The sequence below is a fragment of the Rana temporaria genome, chromosome 3 (genome assembly GCF_905171775.1).
Source record: "Rana temporaria chromosome 3, aRanTem1.1, whole genome shotgun sequence".
Classification (NCBI taxonomy): domain Eukaryota; kingdom Metazoa; phylum Chordata; class Amphibia; order Anura; family Ranidae; genus Rana; species Rana temporaria.
This window is the reverse complement of record NC_053491.1, coordinates 366,931,310-366,949,540: the sequence shown is the minus strand read 5'-3', so window position 1 is coordinate 366,949,540 and position 18,231 is coordinate 366,931,310.

Here is an 18,231-nt window from a genome sequence, read left to right as displayed (position 1 = left end):
ATCACATGCAGCCACTGTGCCCATCAAACGCAGCCACTGTGCCATCACACGCAGCCACTGTGCCATCACACGCAGCCACTGTGCCACCACACGCAGCCACTGTGCCACCACATGCAGCCACTGTGCCACCATCAATTGTCGCCACTGTGCCCATCTAATGCAGCCACTGTGCCCATCAAATGCAGCCACTGTGCCCATCACACGCAGCCAAGGGTATTTTCATGTTCAGTATTGAGGGGGGGGGAGCACCGGCGCCTAATAGAGTACCGGCACCTCTTTTGGCCCACTTAAAGCACTGACCAGGACAATGACCCTAAAAATACAGCCAAAGCTACAATGGAATGGTTTAGATCAAAGCATATTTGTCTGTTAGAATGGCCAAGTCAAAATCCAGACCTTCATACAATTAAGAAACTGTGGCAAGACTTGGAAATTGCTGTTCACAGATGCTCTCCATCTAATCTTAAGCCTCGTACGCACGATTAGTCCATCCGATGAGAACGGTCTGATGGACCGTTGTCATAGGTTAACTGATGAAGCTGACTTATGGTCCGTCCTGCCTACACACCATCGGTTAAAAAAACGATTGTGTCAGAATGCGGTGGCGTAGTAAAACACAACGACGTGCTAAAAAAAAAAACAAAGTTCAAAGCTTCCAAGCATCGCATAGTAGCCCATTATGTGTCACTTACCTGAAACCGAAGCCTGCGATGTCCCCGATTTCCTCTCCTCCACAAAGCATTCATCTTTCACCCTCTTCCTTCCGGGTTTCACAGCTCCGGCACTGTGATTGGCCGGAGCCGCAATGAAGTCACTCCCGCGCATGTGCACGAGAGCTGCCAGTCATGGCATGATCTCTTTTAGAAATGGCACGATCGCCATTTCTAAAGGTTTCCACAGTGCGTCTGAGCTGTAGACATCGGCGCCTGTCTCTTGCAAATATATACTATATTTTTAGGAGATATTTCGAGCACCTACAGGTAAGCCTTAATCTAGACCAGGGATATGCAATTAGCGGACCTCCAGCTGTTGCAAAACTACAAGTCCCATCATGCCTCTGCCTCTGGGTGTCATGCTTGTGGCTGTCAGTCTTGCTATGCCTCATGGGACTTGTAGTTCTGCAACAGCTGGAGGTCCGCTAATTGCATATCCCTGATCTAGACTTACCTGTAGGTAAAAGTGGTTGTAAAGGGTTTACAACCACTTTAAAAACCATTACACCCTTAAACGCCCTCACAAACACCTACATTTTTACTCCAAAGTTTTCACAGTAATGGTGAAATTTTAGCAAAAAGTAAATTTTTGCTAAAATTTTTAATAAAAAATCTCCCTAGAAGGAGAAGATTGTGTAGTACTTCCTTCTTTCCCATATTGTGGTCTAGTCACACAGTATTGTTTCAACAAATGGGGTCCCTCAAGGTAGTTCTAATTAACCTAACACTCACCAAAGCGATGTGTCAGCATTATATCGGGGGCCGGGATTGGGTTGTCCCTTGTTCGCGGCAACTTCACCTTAAGTTTTCCTTTTTAGGTTTTGTGGCTCTTTAATTAATAAGTCCTTGGTCACTGCTACAGACGTTCCTGGGCCACAGCCAGGCCTTTGTCTTCTCTATGCCTGATAGCAAGCAGACTTTCCAATTTTGGGAGACGGTCCAGAACCATAATCTGTTCCGTCAGACGTAATTGCTGCTTTTTACTTAATAACAATATTACAACGGCCCTTACATTGACCGCCGATCGATCTGATGAGAGGGTTTAGAGGTAAAATTTATGGAGATAGCGGCCGTGTCAATTACTGCTGGCTTTATGTCTTTCATACACTACAGACGACTGTGCGCTCCCCTTAGATTAGAACTTCTGCGACACTGCAGCAGAAGAAGAGGCCTGGTGTGTGAAGGATGCCAGAGAATGGAACAAGGTCAATCAATATACTGCTCCGCAAAGCGGTATGTAAGGTTTTCTGTGAACATGACAAGGTCGGGCCATAAACTTCCCTGTGGTCCTTGTCCCCCCTGGGCCAAAGTTGTGTAACCCTTTCCTGAATACATTAATGCATTAATGCATTCTGCACAACACAGGAGAGCGCCATAGCAGAAAGCATTGACCATACATGACAATGAGAATGAACGCTACTTTCGCTACAATACTCATTTATGGGACAATTTACCGAATACTGTACATTGATACACTCACTTAGGTAGATTCAGGTAGAGTTAGGCCGACTTATCAGTAGATAAGTCGACCTAACTCAGAATCTACGCCGACTTATGTTTAAGTGTATGCTCAAACAGAGATACGCTTAAACATAACTAAGATAAGACGGCTTGCGCCGTCCTATCTTAGGTTGCAATTTTTCGGATGGCCGCTAGGTGGCGCTTCCATTGCGGTCGGCGTAGAATATGTAAATGAGTTGATACGCCGATTCACGAACGTACGCCCGGCCGCCATAGTAGTTTTACGCCGCTTCCGTAAGGCATTAGCAGGCCTAAAGTTATTCCACCTATTAGGTGGAATAACAATGTTAAAGTATGGCCGCCGTTCCCGCCGCGAGATTCAACATTTTTACGTCGTTTGCGTAAGTCGTCCGCGAATCGGGATTTACGTTGTTTACGTCCACGTCGAAATCAATAGGCCCGTGCGGCGTACGTAGCCGCAATGCACACTGGGAAATAAAACGTGAGATCAAGCCTCATTAACATTAAACACGCCCCCCCCCCCAACACATTTGAATTAGGCGCCCTTACGCCCGCCCGCTTTAGGCTACGCCGCCGTATATTAGCAGGCAAGTATATTGAGAATCATTACTAGCCTAGCTAATTTACGGCGGCGTAGCCTAAACACGCTAAGCTACGCCGCCGTAACTTTATTCCAATGTACCTGAATCTACCTAACTGTACATAATAGTGAATGCTTTCACGGATATTATTTCTCAGACCTGTTTTTTAGATACAACAATATAATTGTTAGATGTCACAATTGGAGTTAGTAGATTGTGTATGTGTCTATGATTATCCTTTCAGAAGCTTTACAAAAATATGGATAATCTTTTAGTACACTGGGCATTGACTAATACATTGTGGGAAGAAGTGGAGAAAGTCACATGATCCCAGACCTGGAAGTATCAGGTACAGTGAATAGAGCCGAGCGAAAGGAAGGTATAAGCAAGAAGAGCACTTAGAAACCCATTGATTTGCTCTCCTTGTTCAGTTTGAAATACAATTAGTGTTGTCATTGCACTATTACGCATCTCACAGAGATTTGAATTGTGATACGGTTGCCTTCACACTGTTGCATGCATAATGTTGCAAGCTTGTATAAGCTTGAAAGCTTATACTTGCACAATACAACCATGCCTGGTGTGCAACCATTTATTTTAATTGCCACCCCAACACGAATATACATAGACCAATCACACTCACTTTTTTTCATTTTTTTATAATCTTTATTTTAATTTCAAACGTGTATATAACATACAAAAACAGAAACCAGATGACCGGCGACATCCACCGCTCATCATATAAACATGAAATTACATCTAAACATGTAATATAGCATACATCGTAAATCACCTCGATGGTGCACAGGAACGTATGAGGTAGAAAAAAACAATATAAAAGAATAGGAAAAAAATTGAAAAGTGCTGCATAACCTGGCCTAGAATAGGCACCAGGGGTCAGCAATAGTTCAAGTAACAGTGTTGGTCAGAACTGACCCAGCAGGAAAAGGGGGTCCCCAGCCATATACTGTGAACCCCACATGTGGGGTTTGCCCTGGTGTCCACAACATAACCCACCAGATGCCAGGGACCTCCAAATCGATAGAGTACCATTGTCTTCTGCAAACTTAGTTCAGTATCCCAAACACCTAATATCTCCTAGGTGCAACATGAGCAATAAACAAACCAGAAAATTAAAGTGAGAGGTAAGGGGGGAAGAAAGGGTTGGGCGCATTCTTTTACCTTGTTAAATCCACAAAAACGCTCACACCGGCATGTACCGCTGCACAGAATAAAGACTTAGGCCCGGATTCACAAAGGAGTTACGACGGCGTATCTCCAGATACGCCGTCGTAACTCTGAGTGTGAGGCGTCTCATCTCCGCGCCTGATTCATAGAATCAGATACGCCTCACAGTTGCCTAGATATGAGCGGCGTAAGTCTCTTACGCCGTCGTATCATAGGGTGCATATTTACGCTGGCCGCTAGGGGCGCTTCCGTATATTTCCGAGTAGAATATGCAAATTAGCTAGATACGCTGATTCACGAACGTACGTGTGCCCGGCGTATCAAGATACGTCGTTTACGTAAGGCGTCGGACCGGCGCAAAGTTACCCCTCATAAAGTTCGGAAACGTCCGAACAGCGTTGTATATTTTACGTCGTTTGCGTAAGTTGTCCGTGAATGGGGCTGGGCATAGGCTACGTTCACGTCGCCTAAGCATTGAGCGGGCGTAATTTACTTTGAAAATTCGACGTGATACTGAGCATGCGCGCGCATGCGCCGTTCGATAAGAGCGTCATTTACGTGGGGTCACGAAACATTTACACACAACACGCCCCCTACCAGCCTAGTTTGAATTAGGCGGGCTTACGCTGTGTCAGATACACTACGCCGCCGTAACTTAGAGCGCAAGTCCTTTCTGAATACGGACCTGCCGCTCTAAGTTACGGCGGCATAGTGTATCTGAGATACGCTACGCCCTTCTAAAGATAGGCGCTTTTTTGAGAATCTGGGCCTAAAGCTTTAACACACATGAATAAACAGATTATAGCTTGAAGATCAGGAACATAGCCCAAAGTTAGGGTCTGCTAATTTCAATAAGCGGGGCCGCCATCATGGGGGTGCAGGCAGTACACCTGTAAGGGGCCCGTGGTCTGCAGGGGCCCGGATGGCACCCCCCCATTTTTTTTGTTCGTCAGCACCCAAAGCCCCCCCCCCCCCACTTCTAAGGGGCCCAGGTCCTGGGTGGCATCCCCCTTTTTTTTACATTTATTTTGTTCGTCCGCACCCAAAGTCCCCACAACCTTAATTTGCGGCGGCAGCGCCCCCTAGCTTCTCAATTTGCGGCGGCCCCCCATTCTCAATTCGCGGCAACACTCCACCCCGCTTCACAATTTTTTGTCTCCCCCCCCCCCAGTTCTCTGCTCCAGGGGGCCCATGCCTGAAGCTGTGTAAAGGGCCCCAAAATTCCTGATGACGGGCCTGTCAATAAGGCAACATCAGTCACAATCACTTATCCCTTAGAATACCCCTGGTTGCAGGTGGGGTGGAGAAGTTAAATGCCTGCAGATTAGCTATTTATTTTTTTAGGCCTAGGAAATGGTTAGAACCCATTAAGTTTCTTTTTGCTGTCCCATTGGAGATTTCCCTTCATTTCTTGTCCCAGAAACATAACAGGGGTGGGAAGAAGTCCATTATTTGTCAGAAGTCATCTAAACATGTATTATTCTTGTTCTGGTGACAGGCCAAAATTATAGGTTTACAAGCACTTTCCGTCTCTGTAACAATAGTCAGGCAAGTTGAACAGAGAGCGTGAATCTCCCCAGTGGATACACAGGCAGCAAACATAAACCTAGGATAACCAATAAAAACAGCATTCCTAGTAAAAATGTCTAGAATGCTAATATAGTTAAGATTGCCAGGTAAAATCCAAAGTGTTTCACAGGTTGTAAAAGTCCCCTTTCTTCAGGGTTATGAACGTCTAAAACCATGGATCTAATCAAAGTCTTATAATACAATATCATAAAGAATTTCACAGATAAGGACACTGGAAAATCTGAATTAACTCTTGCACATTGCTATATACATACCCTTACCTATTTCGAGCAAATGTTTGTATAATAACAGGGATTCTTGATTATGATATATTTCAATACATGTTTTAATTAACCAACTGCGGCAAAGTGATCCATCTCAGGCCAGTCCGTACTCTACTGTACAAAACGCCTAATACTTACTTGCTTATAACATATTTATGCTCCTCCCAATGGCTGCCAGAGGCCCTTTACCTGGGTCTCTGTGCCAGGTGGCAGAGTGACCTCCCGTGATTGGCTCTCACAGCAGCCTCATGATCGTGAACTAGTGGGAAGAAATGACTGGGAGCTGCTGGAGACAATTCAGTCAATGTGCCGGAGTGTTAAGTGTTAATAGTGCTTCCCAGTTCTTTTGTGGCAGGCTTTCCTGGGTTCGACCCACTGCTTCAGTGTGTTATAAAAGGGACCAGAGAGAGAGAGAGTACAAAAAAAAAAGGTAACAGGAGCACACAAGTGCGAACATGCCTAGCCCGGAGTGACCTGCCGTCAGGATCCTGCTACAGCCTAGAAAAGGGAGTTACCGCTCCAGGTGGGTATGCTGAACAATCAATGACTTCTCAGGAGATCAAGGGTGCCGGCAATGCACAAGGCAAATTGTAGAGGCAAAAAAATGGACAGCCGCACTCCAAAAAACCTTTAGGTTATCTTTATTGTAAAACGGATGGAAAATGCCCTACAAAATACAGCAAAAAAAATGGGGATAGCAGCCTACGCGTTTCACACTATAGATCAGTGCTTAGCCATGACCTCCCATGTTATGCTTTAAAATTACGCACACTTGTGGAATAGCAACCAACTACGATACTTAAACATCTCCATAGGTGATACCTCACATGTGTGGTTTGAACACTGTTTACATTTGTGGTCGTGACCTACGTATGCGTTCATGTGTTCGATTCTGCATGCTAGCACAGAGAAATGGGGGCGCTTTAAAAAAAATCGTATTTCTTTTATTTTATTTTTACACTGTCCCTTTAAAAAAAAAATCTGATCACTTTTATTGCTGTCAGAAGGAATGTAAACATACCTTGTGACAGTAAGGGCTCTTTCACACGTCCGTTCAGTTTTTTAGATCAGTTTTTTTTTCATCAGTTGATCCGTTTTTCCATCAGTTTTTCGTCAGTTTTTCGTCAGTTTTTCATCAGTTTTTGCATCAGTTTTTGCATCCGTTTTTTCATCCGTTTTTTTTTTTATTTTGGGGGGGCTTTTTACATAGAAAAACGGATGTTAGCGGAACGGATGATAAACGGATCATCCGTTAACGTCCGTTTTTCGTCCGTTCCGTTTATTAGACGGAAGAAAAATAGGGTTTTCTTCCGTCCAAAAAAACGGAACTGAACGCAGACGGATGCTAACGGACGTTAGCGGATGCTCATCCGCTAACGGACGCTAGCCCATAGGGAAGCATTGCGGTCCGTTAACGGACGTCCAAAAAACGGACGAACGGAACGGACGTGTGAAAGAGCCCTTATAGTCACTGACAGGCAGTGGTGTATTTAGGTTTTGTGCTGCCCTAGGCCTGACTAAACTCGCACACCCACTAATTTTAATATGGCCCACCTCTTCCTGTCAAGGCCACACCCCTTCCTTTTTTTAAGACCCGCCCTGTCAACTTCATGGGAGGAGGACAGAGGGATGCCTTGGGAGAAAGACTTGGGGACGCCTTGGGAAGAGGACAGAGGGACACGTGGAAGGAAGACAGAGGGATGCCATGGGGAGGAAGACAGGGACGCCGTGGGAGGAGGACAGAAAGGGACGCCGCGGGAGGAGGACAGAGAGGGATGCCGCAGGAGGAGGGCAGAGAGGGATGCTGCGGAAGGAGGACAGAGAGGGATGCTGTGGAAGGAGGAAAGAGAGGGACACTGTGGGAGAGACAGAGAAGAATGCGGCATCTTTTAATTTGGGGGAGAGGGGGGTAAGGGGATATGTTCTGGGGGTGCTTTGGGAGGGTAGAGGACATGTGCTAGTGGGGGATCCGACCCCCCCACTAGCACATACCCTCTGCCCTCCCAAAGCACCCCCAAGCACATACCCCCTTACCTCCCCTCCTCTCCCATCCAGGGCCGATGCTACCACTAGGCAAACTAGGCAACTGCCTAGGGTGCACTGATGCCTGGGGGCGCCCCGGCCACTGGTATTCCCACTCTCGTCTCTCCGTCCATTTGCACATAGTGTCAGAGGCGCAGTGGCGGAGGACTGTGTCTGTGTCCCGAACAGAAGCAAGCAAACATTCATTGATGGGCACTAGTAGGCTGCATTGATGGACGCTGGTGAGGCTGCATTTGATGGGCACTGGTGAGGCTGCATTTGATGGGTGCTGGTGAGGTTGCATTTAAAGGGCGCTGGTGAGGCTTCATTTGATGGGCGGTGGTGAGGCTGCATTTGATGGGTGCTGGTAAAGCTGCATTTGATGGGCACTGGTGAGGCTGCATTTGATGGGCACTGGTGAGGCTGCATTTGATGGGCGCCGGTGAGGCTGCATTTGATGGGCGCCGGTGAGGCTGCATTTGATGGGCGCTGGTGAAGCTGCATTTGATGGGCGCTGGTGAGGCTGCATTTGATGGGCGCTGGTGAAGCTGCATTTGATGAGCACGGGTGAGGCTGCATTTGATGGGCGCCGGTGAGGCTGCATTTGATGGGTGCTGGTAAGGCTGCATTTGATGGGCGCTTCATTAAAAAGGTGGGGTATACATGGACAGGGCAAAGGGGGTGGAGTCAGTGGTGGAGTCAAGGGGGTGCGGCAAAATAAGGTTTCGCCTAGGGTGTTAAAAATCCTCCTTGCACCAGCCCTGCTCCCATCACTCTATGTGTGCATTTGTTACCCCCCCCTTCCTGGTTACTGTGTCCCCCTCCACCGTAAACTATAGACAGACCTCAGACCAGCAGCTCGGCATTTTCACTGAAGTCATGGCTCCTCCTCCCCCTGGTTGTGTACACTAGAACATTGGATCCAAGGAGGAGGAGGAGCCGAGGAGTGTGTGCGGCTGTCAGTGGGGAGAGAGGTGTCGGCAGGGCTGGACTGGGACAAAAATTTGGCCCTGGACTTCATCCAGACCGGCCCACTTTAATTCAATAAAATGCTCCCCCCCCCCTCCCCCCGAAAAATCACGCCCACCAAAAGGCCCCTACATCCATTATTGTATATCATGAGAGGGTGAGAAAGAGAGAGAGAGAGAGAGAGAGAGAGAGGGGGGTGAGTGTAAGAAAAAGAGAGTGAGTGTAAAAGAGAGGGGGTGAGTGTAGGACCCCTTTTTACACAGAGGCGTTTTTTGGGCTAAAAATAGCGCCTGTAAAGCGACTGAAAAACACTTCCGCTGCAGTCCCAGTGTGAAAGCCTGAGGGGCGCTGCCAGGGCGTTACAAAAAGTCCTCCAAGTGGCATCTCTGTTTTAAAAAAAACGGCCCACTGAGCCATCGGCCCACCGGGAAACTCCCTGTAGTCTCTATGGCCAGTCCATCCCTGGGTGTCGGCTGCTACGGAAAGCTGATCGCCACTTGCGGGACCCCAGGTGGCAGATGTCCCGGGTACCCATGCTAGCACACACCTGTCTGCCCAGTTATTAGAACTCAGTGCCGGAACCTGTTGTGGCACTGGGCTCTGGGATTCAACTGTACTCCCTAATGGCGGCCCTGCGTGTGGAAGGTGGGAGGAGGGTTCGGGTGCATTTTTCTGTGCGGGGGGCGGCTTTGTTGCTGCCCCCCCCCCCCTTGTCAGCCTAGGCCAAAACACAGCACTGGTGACAGGTACTCATTATGGAGGGAGCTGGACATCAAATCCCTCTTTTGCACTTAGAAGCATTTTAAACACCAAGTTTGGCTGTTTTGAATTCTATAATTTTTTTAAATTTGGCGCCTTTTGTAAACCAGAAGTGATGTCATGACAACGCTTTCAGGTGACTAGATCCGATACCGGGCCTCCCGTTGGGACAAGAGAGCCCGCAGGGGGTGGGAGTGGCATTCCCTCCCACTGCTTGGGATAACAGCCGAGCAGCTTCTTAGTCGCATCAGTTGTTATCCCAAGAAAGCCGAGGTTAAAATGTCTGTGAACTGTGCACTGACAGGCTGGACATTTAGCAGCGGTAGGCCGGGTATACGGCCCGTGGGCCATAGATTGCCGATCCCTGCTGTAGATCTTCTGTGAATGTAGGCTGCCTTATATCATGCTGTCTCTTTATGTAACCCCAGACAGACTTTATGATGTTGAGTACTTGAGATCAGGGTTATATGATATGATAAACTATCACTTCTAGGACTCCTTGTTAGATACTGTAGTTATTATTGATATTGGCTGTGTGTTTGGGGTTGTTTTCCTGCGGATACATTTGAGGCCAATCACACGCCTCCCTGATGGTATGGCATGATGGATAAGTATCTACCTGTATTTCTCAGCATTGAAGACACCATTGATCCTGACCAAACCTCCAACTCCATTTGCAGAAATGCAGCCGCAAACTTGCGAGGAACCTCCCCAATGCTTCACTGTTGCCTGCAGACAATTATTATTGTACCACTCCTCAATCCTTCGGCAAACAAACTGCCTCCTGCTACAGCCAAATATTTCAAATTAAGCTCATCAGTCTAGAGCACTGTAACGGAATGACCCGTGATACCCAGAGACTTTTAAAGGATGCAGGGTACTCCTGTGCCAGCTTCACGAATGACTCTTGGGTCTAGGGTCATCCTATGTCCAATAGGGGCAGAGGATGACTGAGAAATGATATCATGAATTACATGAGATGGGACAGTAATGATAATTAATGTATTGCAGGATCTTGAAATATTACAAGTTGTTAATTCTGACCACAACAGGTCAATAGGAGAGTGTCTCCTTCAATGCGGAACATAGACTGTTGAGGTGCTAATTAAGTCTGCTACTGTTAAGATGTTAATTGATGTTAAACGCCTCCAGCTACCTGGCTGTAGTGAGGAAAGCTTGCTGTGATTGCATTATATTGTCTATTTTGTTAATTAAGCCCCTGGCTTCTAATATATTTCATTATGTATGCTAATGACACTGTATTGTGGGAAAGTCTATTGATGATAAGATGTGGAATGTGACTTAGCACCCTCTAAAGGTCAGACGTCTGTGTATTGTGTATCAGGTGAGAACAGCTTGTCGCGGAGTCTGAACGTCTGGGTAATGATTAGTAATTAGCTCATCTGAATGTCATTATCTAACGGAATGTGTATTGAAGTTCCTTGTGTCATGTTGTGGGTGGAGTTGAGTCATTGTCCATATTTGGTTTCTAACTGTATATAACAAGCTGAGTTTACCATTAAAGTATTCATTCATTTGAACCCAGAGAACAGAGCTTGTGTCTCGTTATTCTGGGGAATTCTTCTGGATTGTGTCTGCTGGATGGTGGAGTGTCGGATAAGCTGTCTTGGGTTGGTGGAATGGAATATCGTAAACGGTGTTAACCCCAGACCATTACAAGCACCTGCTGCCATTTTTTTTGCACCCCAAGCTCCTTGTTTCCATGTCAGAGGTATGGCTCTTTTTGCTGCTGCCATGAAGACCACTTCTGGCCAGACTTCTCCGGACAGAAGATAGGTGTACCTGGGTCCCACTGGTTTCAGTCCATTCTGTGCTAGTGACACTTCTAGGAGGTAAGCATTATGTGTCTTGCATCTGCTGCAATAAGTTTCCTTGGCCAACCACTGCATCTACGGTCCTCAACGTTGCCGTTTCTTTGTGCTTCTTTAAAAAAGCCTGAACAGCACATCTTTTTACAATTTTCTTAGGAACCCTGATCCACGGACTGTGGAAAATTTCGCATTACATTTGGAAATCAAAGCCCCAGAATCTGGAGGAAGAGTGGAGAAGCACAGAATCCAAGTTGCATGAAGTCCAGTGTGAAGTTTTCACAGTCAGTGATGATTTGGGGAGCCATGTCATCTGCTGCTGTTGGTCCCCTGTGTTTTATTAAGTCCAAAGTCGGTGCAGCCCTCTACCAAGAAATTCTAGAGCACTTCATGCTTCCTTCTGCTGACCAGCTTTATGGAGATGCTGATTTAATTTTCCAGCAGGACTTGGCACCTGCCCACACTGCCAAAAGTACCAATACCTGGTTTAATGATCATGGTATCACTGTGCTTAATTGGCCAGCAAACTTGCCTGACCTAAACCCCATAGAGAATCTGTGGGGTATTGTCAAGAGGAAGAGGAGAGACACCAGACACAACAATGCAGATGAGCTGAAGGCCGCTAGCAATCTGGGCTTCCATAACACCTCAGCCGTGACACAGGCTAATTGCCTCCATGCCACGCCACATTGATGCAGAAATTCATGCAAAAGAAGCCCCAACCTAGTATTGAGTACATACTATACCGTACACGGACATACTTTTCAGTAGGTCAACATTTCTGTATTAAAATTCCTTTTTTTTTTATCGGTCTTATGTTATATTAACGTTTCCTGAGATACTGAATTTTGGGTTTTCACAAGCTGTAAGCCATAATCATCAAAATGAAAAGAAAGAAATGCTTGAAATATATAACTCTGTGTGTAAGGTATCCATATAAAATAAGTTTTCGTTTTTGAATTGAATTACTGAAATAAATTACATTTTTAGTGATATTCTAATTTTCCTTGAGATGCACCTGTATTACATTTTTGGTTTTGCGCTTAATACCACTTTAAGGTAAATAAACAATCTATTTAGTCTATCCAGTAAAAGTTGTAAAATCATCTATGCATATGTTGGTAAGCATCACATGAATTGATTAGTGGCGGTTTTATATATTGTAATTAAGTAACAAATACAGCAATATTGGTATCTGATTTACACATATTACTTGAGCTATAGTATATGAAAACATGTAGTTAATTTCAGATTATATTAAACTAGTTGACGAACTATAGTATTAGCATACAGCAATAAAAATTAGACCATTTTTTATATGTAAAAAATATTAATATTACCATTGCTTGACAGTGATTGAGGTTACCTGAATGAGAAGTAAAGAATGAGTTTTGGACCGGACAATATGCAGTATCAGAAGGCTTGGTAATCTAGATAAATACAGTGTTACACTAACTTGTACCATACACTGTTATGTACCATTTATTAAATATGTAATACTGTATTGTGTACTGAAATATCTGTGCAATAAAACCCCTTTATAAATGAAACTGTGTTACAATAGAACAGGATGTTTGTTTACCAGTATGGATAAGAATGTAGCAATTTGTTATCAAGGTTACAACATGTAATTGATTGACAGCATTGAGTGGGGAGAAAACAGAAAATAATCTTTGAATGTGCAACACATAAGGTATATGAGGGTTGCTGTCAGTGGCGGCGCAAACGAAAAAACTAAACAAATGCAGTCACTGTGCCATCAATTGTCACCACTGTGCCATGCCATCAAACGCAGCCACTGTGCCATCAATTGTCACCACTGTGCCATGCCATCAAACGCAGCCACTGTGCCATCAATTGTCACCATTGTGCCATGCCATCAAACGCAGCCACTGTGCCATCAATTGTCACCACTGTGCCATGCCATCAAATGCAGTCACTGTGCCATGCCATCAAACGCAGCCACTGCGCCATCAATTGTCACCACTGTGCCATGCCATCAAACGCAGTCACTGTGCCATCAATTGTCGCCACTGTGCCCTTTAATTGTCACCGCTGTGGCCAGGCCCGGACATTTTAAAATGGGCAGCCTTGTCCCTGGGGGAGTAGGTCGGAGATGGGGGGCGGGCGTTCGCGGGGGTTGTTGGTGACCAGATATTCATCCTAAGAACCATCCCCAATTCTACAAAGAGACATCCCCAGAACAGCAAAGAGACATCCCCAGAACAACAAAGATGGCTTCAGACAAGCAAAGAAACATCCCCAGACCAGCAAAGAGACAGCCCCCAGGACCAGCAAAGAGACAGCCCCCAGACCAGCAAAACTACATCCCAGGACCAGCAAAGAGACAGCCCCCAGACCAGAAAAGAGTCATCCCCAGACCAGCAAAGAGACAGCCCCCAGGACCAGCAAAGAGACAGCCCCCAGGATCAGCAAAGAGACAGCCCCCAGGACCAGCAAAGAGACAGCACCCAGGACCAGCAAAGAGATAGCCCCCAGGACCAGCAAAGAGACGGCCCCAGGACCAGCAAAGAGAAGGCCCCCAGGACCAGCAAAGAGAAGACCCCCAGAACAAGCAAAGAGAGGCCCCCAGGACCAGCAAAGAGACGGCCCCCAGACCAGCAAAGAGACGGCCCCCAGACCAGCAAAGAGACGGCCCCCAGACCAGCAAAGAGACGGATCCCAGACCAGCAAAGAGAAGGCCCCCAGACCAGCAAAGAGACATCCCCAGACAAGCAAAGATGGCTCCAGACCAGCAAAGAGACAGCCCCCAGGTCAGCAAAGAGACAGCCCCCAGACCAGCAGAGACAGCCCCCAGACCAGCAAAGAGACAGCCCCCAGGACCAGCAAAGAGACAGCCCCCAGACCAGCAAAGAAACATCCCCAGACCAGCAAAGATGGCTCTAGACCAGCAAAGAGACCGCCCCCAGGACCAGCAAAGAGACAGCCCCCAGGACCAGCAAAAAGACAGCCCACAGGACCAGCAAAGAGACAGCCCACATGACCAGCAAAGAGACAGCCCACAGGACCAGCAAAGAGACAGCCCCCAGGACCAGCAAAGAGACAGCCCCCAGGACCAGCAAAGAGACAGCCCCCAGGACCAGCAAAGAGACAGCCCCATACCTGTAAAGAGACAGCCTCATACCTGTAAAGAGATAGCCCCATAACTGTAAAGAGACAGCCCCATACAAACAGCTCCATACCAGTAAAGAGACAGGAAAAACAAGGGAAGAGGCGCCTCTGGGTGTAATAGTTTAAAACAATTTAATAAGGTTAAAAGACTTAGGTAATGGTCACTCACATTTTAGAAGTGACAAATAGGCATATAAGTCAGTAATCCTGAGGTGAGGAGAGGTGTCATCCGGCCGTCACTGTCATCCTGGGTCTGCTAGAGCGCTTGTATGGATCCACTGGCACCGCTGATGGAGGAAGCTAGCTGCGATGGGGGATCTTCTAGAACGAGGCTTGGAGCGCAGATGGATTGCAGGCGAGGGATGATGGCATCACCGGGTATGCAACGCGTTTCTGAGTGACAGGCAGCGAGTGGTGAGGCTGCCGTACTCCTTTATCAAGCATCTGATGCTTGATAAAGGAGTGCGGCAGCCTCATTCAGGGCAGACAGTCTGACCGTTTCCATCCGACTGCCCATAGGGGACAGCAGACTGTATCCGTGTCTGTTCTGCATAAGGGGAGCAGACACGGACCTGCCATCCACCTGCTCAGCAGAGATCAGCGGACAAAGCGGCTGCTGAACAAGTGGATCACAGGCGGAGTCCACTCTCCCGCATTAAGAGATTCAGCACTTCCCACCACTTGAAAATGACTGATCAATTAAAATCTGGCAGAGGTTTAAAAAAATGACCTACTCTGCCAATAATGAAAAAAAACAAAACAACGTGTCACCTTATGACCTGCAGCTGTGTGCCTTGCAGGCAGTTGCAGTGTGGCCCCATACACTTAAATGTGTTGCATTCAGTACCACTAAATGCATCATGTGGTTTGCCGCAGTCGCAAAGCATTGGGCTGCTCAATGTGTACAGCCTAGAGCTGCTGCATGCCCTTCTTTAGGTAGGAGGTATGAGGGCAGTAAAACCTTGGCTCAACCACCTGCGTTTACCACCACCCATGTAAATAAGCCCCAGCACACATTGGGAACATAATTCATTTTGAGCTGATCACATTTAAATCACCATCTAATAACATTTTAAAATGACTGTGACTTCCCTTTAAGAGTAAATCACACAAACCATAAGACTACGCGTCCACAAGAGTTTTTCTTCCCTTCTTGTGGTTTTCAAATAACAATATCTCTATCAGCGAGCTTGTAAGACAGGAAGTAATAAACAATTGTCTTGCAGGGCCTCGCCCATGGCCTTTGTAAAATTAGAAAAGTCATATTTACACGACTCGAGGGTTTCTGTCAGCGGCGGGTCATGTACGACGTGGAAGGAAAGAGGGAACGAGCCCAATGACTTTACTTATTAAGGAGCCGCGAGGGGGTGTGGAAGGGGGGGGGCATCGGGATCTGTGCTCCGTAATACTCCATAGAAGTCACACAAGAAACTTTCTACTGGGAAGTTTGGATGAATCATGTCTGCTGGTTTAAAGGGTAACTTCAAACAAACTGCTAAATCCATACAATGAAAAATTTGTGTTTTTTTTTTTTACCAAAATATTTGTAAATTAACCACTTCATTACTGGGAACTTAAACCCCCTTCCTGCCCAGACCAATTTTCAACTTTCAGCGCTGACGCATTTTGAATGACAATTGCGCGGTCATACAACACTGTACCCAAATTATATTTTAATTATTTTTTTTTCCACAAATAGAGCTTTCTTTTGGTGGTATTTGATCATCTCTGCGATTTTTATTTTTTGCACTATAAACAAAAAAAGACTGAAAATTTTGAAAAAAAACCACAATTAGGTAGATTCAGGTAGAGTTAGGCCGGCTTATCAGTAGATAAGCCAACCTAACTCAGAATCTACGCCGACCTATGTTTAAGTGTATGCTCAAACAGAGATACGCTTAAACATATCTAAGATACGACGGCTTGCGCCATCCTATCTTAGATTGCAATATTTTGGATGGCCGCTAGGTGGCGCTTCCATTGCGGTCGGCGTAGAATATGTAAATGAGGGGATACGCCGATTCACGAACGTACGCCCGGCCGACGCAGTACTTTTACGCCGTTTGCGTAAGAGATAGGCCGCGTAAAGTTAGAGCTAGGCCCTAGTGGAATAGTAATGTTAAGTATGGCCGTCGTTCCCGCCGCGAAATTCGAAATTTTTACATTGTTTGCGTAAGTCGTCCGCGAATCGGGATTTATGTAGTTTACATCCACGTTGAAATCAATAGGCCCGTGTGGCGTACTTAGCCGCAATGCACACTGGGAAATGTAGGCGCCCGGCGCATGCGCAGTTTGAATAAAATGTAAAAAACGTGAGGTCAAGCCTCATTAGCATTAAACACGCCCCCCCCCCCAAAACATTTGAATTAGGCGCCCTTACGCCCGCCGATTTAGGCTACGCCGTCGTAACTTAGCAGGCAAGTACATTGAGAATCATGTACTTGCCTAGCTAACTTACGGCGGCGTAGCCTAAACACACTAAGCTACGCCGCCTTAACTGTAGGCACTTCTCTCTGAATCTACCTAAATATTTTTTATTTTTTGTTATAATAATATCCCAATTTTTTTAAAAAAAAATATTTTTTTCCCTCGGTTAAGGCCGATACGTATTCTTCTACATATTTTTGTTTAAAAAAATCGCAATAAGCGTATATTGATTGGTTTGCGCAAAAGTCATAGCGCCTACAAATTAGGGGAAAGATTTATGATTTTTATTTAGTTTTTTACTAGTAATGGCGGCGATCTGCAATTTTTTTGTCAGGCCTGCGATATTGCGGTGGACATATCGGACACTTTTGACACAATTTTGGGACCATTCACATTTATACAGCAATCAGTGCTATAAAAATGCACTAATTACTGTATAATTGTGACTGGCAGGGAAGGGGTTAACACTAGGGGGTGAGGAAGGGGTTAAATGTATTCCCTGGGTGTGTTCTAACTGTGTGTGGAGGGGGACTGACTGGGGGAGGTGACCGATGCTGTGTCCCTATGTACAAGGGACACAGCATCATTCTCCTCTCTCCCTGACAGGACGTGGAGCTCAACGTCCCTGCTGTCACCGCCAATCGCGGGTACCTGGCAGACATCACGGCCACCAGGCACACGCATCTCAGCGATGCGCACGGGGAATGCACATAGAAGGACGTCCAGGGACGTCCACCCGGCCATTAGCTCCCACTGCTGTCAAAAAAATTCAATGATGCCGGAGCCAGGGGGCGGGGCCAAATCCTGCTGTCTGTGTCATCGGACACAGCAGCAGGACACAGAAGCATGCCTGTACAAGTGCCCCGAGGGAGAGCGGCTCTCCAACGGGGCACTTAGAAATAGGAGGAGCCAGGAGCACTGCTGAGGGACCCCAGAAGAGGAGGATCAGGGCCCCTCTGTGCAAAACCAACTGCACAGAGGAGGTAAGTACGACATGTTTGTTATTTGTTTTGTTTTTTAAACACAAACCTTTACATATCCTTTAACAACCTTACAAATGTTGTATGGATCATCTTTCCCTCCACTATATATGATGCTGGAAGCCAAGATCTGGGAGGTAAAGGATGTATAGAGTCCCACAGCCGCACATAGTATTTCAGTAGAGAGGAGTTAGATTGTGTAAGAAACAGGGTCCTGCAGCAGTGCAGGGTATTTCAGGAGAGAAGAGTTAGGTTTTGTAAGATACAGAGTCCTCCAGCAGTGCAGAGTATTTCAG